This window comes from Hemibagrus wyckioides, linkage group LG07 (assembly GCF_019097595.1).
Source record: "Hemibagrus wyckioides isolate EC202008001 linkage group LG07, SWU_Hwy_1.0, whole genome shotgun sequence".
In the NCBI taxonomy this organism is placed as follows: Eukaryota; Metazoa; Chordata; class Actinopteri; order Siluriformes; family Bagridae; genus Hemibagrus; species Hemibagrus wyckioides.
In genome coordinates, this window is record NC_080716.1 from 397,760 (window position 1) to 404,788 (window position 7,029).

The 7,029-nt window shown below is 36.2% G+C and overlaps 1 non-coding gene across 1 annotated transcript; it reads left to right on the top strand.

Moving 5' to 3' along the window:
• Nucleotides 1-3,646: 3,646 nt before the first annotated feature.
• Nucleotides 3,647-3,728, top strand: trnal-aag (transfer RNA leucine (anticodon AAG)). The gene has a single exon. It is a non-coding gene; the product is annotated as a tRNA-Leu (tRNA).
• Nucleotides 3,729-7,029: the final 3,301 nt, after the last annotated feature.

Sequence of the window (7,029 nt, forward strand, 5' to 3'; positions counted from 1 at the left end):
TATAGTTGATCCATTTCTGAACACAGCTCTGTGAGGATTCTGTATAATAGTGCTGTATGTGCTGAACTTTACACGTCTCTAGAAGGACACACCCAGGAAGTGATGCTGTTGGAGCATAATTTTACACAGATCATCACTTCACAGTATCAGTGACAGTGAACTGAGTCACTAATACAACACAGAACTATTCCACTGTTGCTGATCAACCCACTGCATCTGACTTCACCTCTTAAACATATCTTTTGGAGTTAGAGGTCAGGGCTGTGTCTCTAGAATCTAACACCAAATGACACAATATCTGACAATACTATAACCTTTGATACTAACTTTTAAAACTAAGGAATAGAAAAGCTATACTTGTATTCAGGCTGTATAGGTAACAAGAGGTTTTGTGTTTTTGTTAGCTGATAATTCTGATCTACTGTATGAGTGCAGCATTTGACTCTGCAAGCTACTGTTATAAACAGACATAGCTAATGTTAGCTTACTAGCTAGCTATCCTCAGTTATATCAGAGAACAAACAACTCCTGTTCAGTCTTCTGCAAGAGTCTCCTCATGATGAGGACCAAAAGAGAGCAAAATAAAATAAATACATGGAAGTTTGCTGATCTTATGGCAGACTGTTGTACATACATTTATTTTTTAATTATTTTTAATTATGACAACAATTACAATACAATACATAAACATAGCAACAAAAACATTAATTTGGGGAAACAAACACGTTTTAATTAATAAAGTTCTTTTTTTTTTCCTTTGTTTGAGTAAAAAAAACTATAACACAGTATAAATAATAGCAAATAGTTACTTAAATAGTTAAAATGAATTGTTTCCTAGAGTTAGGTTTACTTAATTTTCTTTTATTTAAGTTGGTAAAACTGGAACTTTTTTCAAAATACATTTTTGTATATTTTTGAAAAATGTGTAATGAATTACTGTAAAATATTTACTATGAAAATGCATTTAAAAAACTAACAAAAGTCAATTTAAGCAATTATTTAATGTACATTTGATGTATAATAATATCCTGTTCATGAGTTTATTCTGCTGTGTGAGTTTATTTCACTTGAAAATTGTGAGAGTCAAAAACTAGCAGAGTTCCTGATTTGATGGAATGTAAATTATTGAGTTTAAGCAGTTTATCTACCTTCAATATAACAAAACCGTGTCAGTGTTTTTGTACAGTGCAGCTGGATTTCCTGTCACTGTGGGCACCAGAGCACAGTAGTATAGAGCAGAGTCTGATACAGCAGCAGAGGAGATGATCAGATCCACTTGTTTAGTTTTATCATCGACTTCAGCAGACATTCTTGGGTCAGTGTTGGAAATTAGATTTCCTTTTTGGTCAACAATAAGAAGGAACTCAGGTTTAGATTTTGGATATTGCTTGTACCAGTGCAGGTAGTTTCCTGTAGTAAAGCTTGATTTGTATTTGCAGGACAGAGTAACATCATCACCTTCATCTACAGCTTTATGAGGGAAATCTGGCTCTATTGAATCTGCCATGGAGTCACCTGTCATAGGGAAGAGAACATAATGTTTTTAACCTTTAAATAATCAACAGGAAATACTTAAGTCAGACCCACACTCTGCATTTTCACACTGCATCACCACACAGACTAATATTTAATATAATATAGTTAATATTTCTGTAATAATAAAAAGTCAGTGTTAACTCACCTAGTGAAAGCCACAGATACATGAATATAACAGTGAACATGATGACTGGTCTTAGCTCAGTGAAAATAGTGGAGATCTTTCTGTAATCTAATATGTTAACACCATAAAGCTTCAAAATTGCTCCACCCCACAGCATCACATGACAGTGTCACCAATGTTGTTGTCAGATTGTTGATTCTTACTGAAACATCCTGGCTTTACATTCAGCCTCATATGGGGAACCTGTCCAGAGGACATTTAAGTAAACTCATACTGAAAGCAGGAAATAAAGTTTTGTTGTAAATCTGAAAAATAAAACTTTCCTGTACTCATGATAGCATCAGAAGAAAAGAAAGTAGAGTAAAGGCAGATTTACAGAAAAGTTTCCAGTTTTCAGTGTTTCTGACACAGCAGGTGCTTTTGCTTGTCAAAGAAATGACATTAGATGATTATTTATTCGTATGACAGTTTAGTGTTAAGTGGACAGTTGTGTTGTTTAATCAGAATGGTATCTCTGAAATTATCTTAGGCACTAAGAGTAACCAGGGCAGGGGTTAGGATATTATATCAGCAGTATGTATGATAGAAGAACAAGTATACTCTATGTCACAAAGGTTTTCCTGTGTAAAAGTAGCTTCCATCATCTCAGAGAATGTGAGCAGGTTGTGTGGTAGTGTCTCTAGAACTTAACCCACAATACGATAAGTGACTGCGCCATCTTGTGTTCACTGAAGAGAAAAACCTTAACACGAAAAAAAATTGTTTTTTAACTTACCAAATTTATATATGTGCAGAAATATAATTGAAAAAAATAATTGTTTCTCTTTCTCTCTCTCTCTCTCTCTCTCTCTCTCTGTCTCTCTCTCTCTCTCTCTCTCTTTCACACACACACACACACACAGCCATTTGCTCACCCATTCACACCTAGGGTCAATTTAACATTATCAATCAATCTACTTAGACTAGCATTATTTAGATATTACTTCAAACTTGTTGCAAAATATTCACTAATAATATTAAAAATTAGATGATTGTTCAGTAGGTGGCAATATACAGTATCTCACAAAAGTGAGTACACCCCTCACATTTTCGTAAATATATGGCAACCTGTAGCTCTGGTGAACTCCATGCCCAAGAGGGTTAAGGCAAAGCTGGAAAATAATGGTGGCCACACAAAATATTGACACTTTGGGCCCAATTTGGACATTTCCACTTAGGGGTGTATTAACTTTTGTTGCCAACGGTTTAGACATTAATGGCTGTGTGTTGAGTTATTTTGAGGGGACAGCAAATTTACACTGTTATACAGGCTGTACACTCACTACTTTACATTGTAGCAGAGTGTCGTTTCTTCAATATTGTCACATGAAAAGATATAATAAAATATTTACAAAACCGTGAGGGGTGTACTCACTTTTGTGAGATACTGTATGTCCATGTGTCCATACAGCCCTAAAACATCAGGCATGTGTGGCTTGGGGTGCAGTCAGAATTCTAATTCATCCCAAAAGTGTTGAGTGGGTTTGACCCTTTAACCTCCTCTTTACCACAACTCCTCATGCGGACTGCTTCGTACCTGGTCTGTGAGACTGTGCTAGAGTGGAGTGAGAAAAGCTAGCCCTGGGTCTAGGGTTTCGCAACCGTGGGCTGTATTTCCATGTTGGTTGGACACAGATGCTGTACGGCTGATGGGTCGCCACTGAAGAGCCATGTAGATCAATGCAGTGCACAGTCCCGAAGACAGCGGCACTAATCGTGCACCTTGATTGCAACAGACTGGGATTCAAGTTCATATCAGCAAACCTTGTCAACAAGAGCCTAAGGCTGTCAATCCACTTTGCCAAACCTTTCCTGGGTTTGGATCTTGAATCAAGTCTGGTAATGGAAGCATGCGTGGTACAACCATTGCTACCGCCTGCCAGAGTGCCTCTCTTTCCCAACCTGGCAGGCCTCCCTTGACCACAGCCCCCAACCATCCAATTGCTTGGTAGCGTGGCCGAGCGGTCCAAGGCGCTGGATTAAGGCTCCAGTCTCTTCGGGGGCGTGGGTTCGAATCCCACCGCTGCCAGTTGAACTTTTGGGTCGATGACAGCAGAAGGTTGTTCCTTCACCCACACCTTTAGGGGTGTGTGGTTGAGCGCGAGGCCTTAATGCTGAGTTCACACTGCAAGATTTTCAAAGTTTTTGGGTCAGCATTGTTTTCACACTGCACGACTATCTATCGGCTTTATTTCTGTTTATTTCTGATAAAAACCTATAACCTCTAATTAACTATAACATCGTGCTCCAACACTCCGTCCAGCGTGTATCCAGCCTTGATGCCCAATGATGCCTGAGATAGACACAGGCTCCCCGTGACCCGAGTATAGATCAGATAAGCAGTACAGACAATGAAATGAAATTGTGCTCCAACCAAAGCCATGCTTGCTGATATTGAATAGAATAGAATAGAATAGAATAGCATAAATTTTATTGTCATTGCACATAAGGAGTACAAAGAAACTGTGGGTGCTCTTCTCAACAACAGTGCACTGAAATATAATACAATGAAGAGTATAGCAAGTAGTATAGAAAAATACGAAATAAATAGGAAAATAATAAAATATTTAAAGAAATACAAAAAACATTAAACTGTCCAAGGATTTCCTATGAAAATGATACAAATCTAACCCAAAAATAATCTGTTTGCTGTTTAAAAACAGATAAATTATATAGTTTAGAGATTTCTGTTTTTCAGGATCCTTTGATAAATGCAGTCTGCACGTCGTTGCTCAGGCTAGAATCTGTCAGTTTTGTATTCAGCTGAAGTTGTGAATACTGTCACTGTCCAATCTTCTGCTGTAAGTCTGTTTCCAGTGTAACCTCAGAGTCCTGCTCTTCAATGACAGCAGAGAATCCTGAAGTCCTGTAGCTCATCCACATCAAGATTGGACATCTTTTATTGTTATAGATGCTTCTCTCTTCACCGTGATTGTAAAGAGGGGTTATTTATAGACTGTTGTATCAAAATCCAAAAAAATTCTGTTCAGAACAGTTTCAGAAATACTCAAAATCCTCATCTTAAACCAAAAAACATGCCACAAACTCAGTCAGATCACATTTCCCTACATTTGGATAATTAATATGAATAAATCTGGATGATTAAACCCACATCTGCTCTGATTGTTTGTAAAAGGCCATTGCCTTAGCACACATCCTGCAAAGCAACACGCATTTCCAGGATGTACATGCATAATTACACATGAACAAAAAAAAATAATGAATGAAAATGCAAGAGAAAATGTCAATAACTTTTATTAAAAATAGACAGCAACAACATGTGACCCAATGGCTCTGATAGCATCAGGAAAATATTTTTTAAGCCTGAAACATGTAGATTTGTGAATTTATTGTAATTAATGTGTAGTTGTCATGTTTGAACCCACTTTGTTTTCATTTACTATTTCTTTCAGCTGCATGTTGCCATATTTTTTTATTTATGTCTGCGGTTAACTGATAAAAAGTTGCTGTAGTTTTTAGAAACCTTTTGTATGTGTATGTGCTATTTGATGTTTTTGTAAAGCCTTTCAGTGACTCTGTATCACTGTGCTTCTACTCTAAGAGCACAATGATAGAGTGCAGAATCTGAGAGCTTTAGACCTCTGATAGTGAGTTCAGTAGAGTCTCTGCTTGTTTTTAACTCTAATTGACGATCATCAAGAGTTCTCTGATCAGGTCCTGACCATGCTCCTTTATACAGTAAAAACTGTGGTGCGCTGTTAGGATATTGTTTGTACCAGTAAAGCAAAATGTAATCACTGCTTGTCTCATATGAACATTTCAGAGTAACAGTCTCTGTTTCTTTCCTGACAATGTTGGCATCTTCATCCGTTGGTCCAATTTTATCTGCAAAACTGCCTGGTGTAAGAAGAACATAAAAAATATATCAGTGAAGTATTTTTTGCAAATCATATAATAAAAAATAAAAAAATGACTAGATTAATATAAATAGGGTAATTAATCAATATAATTTATTAACTGATTAAATATCATTGTAATAATTATTATAACAGATGAATGATGATGATTAAAATCCAAATCTACAAAGTGTGTCTATTTACATATGAACCATTAACTATGACTATGGAGTGTAATCTGACAATGAAATTAAATACTGAACATGGACACAATAAAACAGGTGGAAATTCCATTTCATGCTGGTGATTAATGTTTATTGACCAGGTGATTGACTAACTAAAGATTAACAGTCCAATTTCTCCTAACATCTAATATCTGAATGTCATCTAGAATGACTACAACACTTGATTTATCAGTATTAACAAATAAAACAGTTGAGTATTGGAATAGTGTAGTTTAGTTTCTGTGGTTCTACAAAACCTACACAGAATCCTGCACTTCAACAGAGGACCTGTCAATCTGATTAGATGGGTTCGAATCCCACTTCTGACATTGCTTTCTTTCATTGTGATCCTGTACAGAAGTCTGTTGTTGTATGTTGAAAGGAATCCTTCAGCAGTGGTGGTTCAAGTGGTTAAGGGTTGCTGGTTTGTTGAATGACAGAATGGGGTTTAAGCCACATGGTCAACTGAGCAGGGCCCTTAATGTAATATATGTTCTCCCACTGAAAAAAACTATATACTAATTCATCGATTTTTTATAGTCAGATGTAAGTATCAGGGCATTCAGTCCTTTTGATGTGTAATTTAATTTCAATAGAAAACAATAACATGAACATGTACACCTAAAAAAGAAACACGCTCATTTATTTGAATACCCCGCCCTACCACTATTATGTATGCAAATATATACAGGTCACATGACCATAAAAGCATGTGTCCGAACATGACGGACATTTCCCAAGAAAGCACAAACATGGTCAGTTAGATAGTTGAAAACATTAAATCAATAAACAAACAAAGCTAGTGGCTCAATGCACAACTTTATTATTTTAAACTTTAATATTTTAAAGTATTTATTGCATTTGAACTCATAAGAAATATACAACAATTCAATTCAATTTTCAATTCAATTTTATTTCTAAAGCACATTTAAATTCAACATTAGTTTGCCAAAGTTCTGAACAAAAAGAAAGGGAAAAAAATAAAAATAAAAAGGATGAAAGCAGGAAAACACATACACATTACAAACAATTAAAAGCAGAAGAAAAGAGATGCGTTTTTAACATAGATTTGAATTCAGCTAACGTGGAAGCAGTTCTAATGGGTGATGGCAGGCTGTTCCACAGCTTAGGACCAGCTACTGCGAAGGCTCTGTCTCCCCTGCGTTACAGGCGAGACCATGGTATTCACAAAAGATGACCATCTTGGGATCTAAGTGACCGAGCAGGATTGTAAGTGGTGAGTAAATCG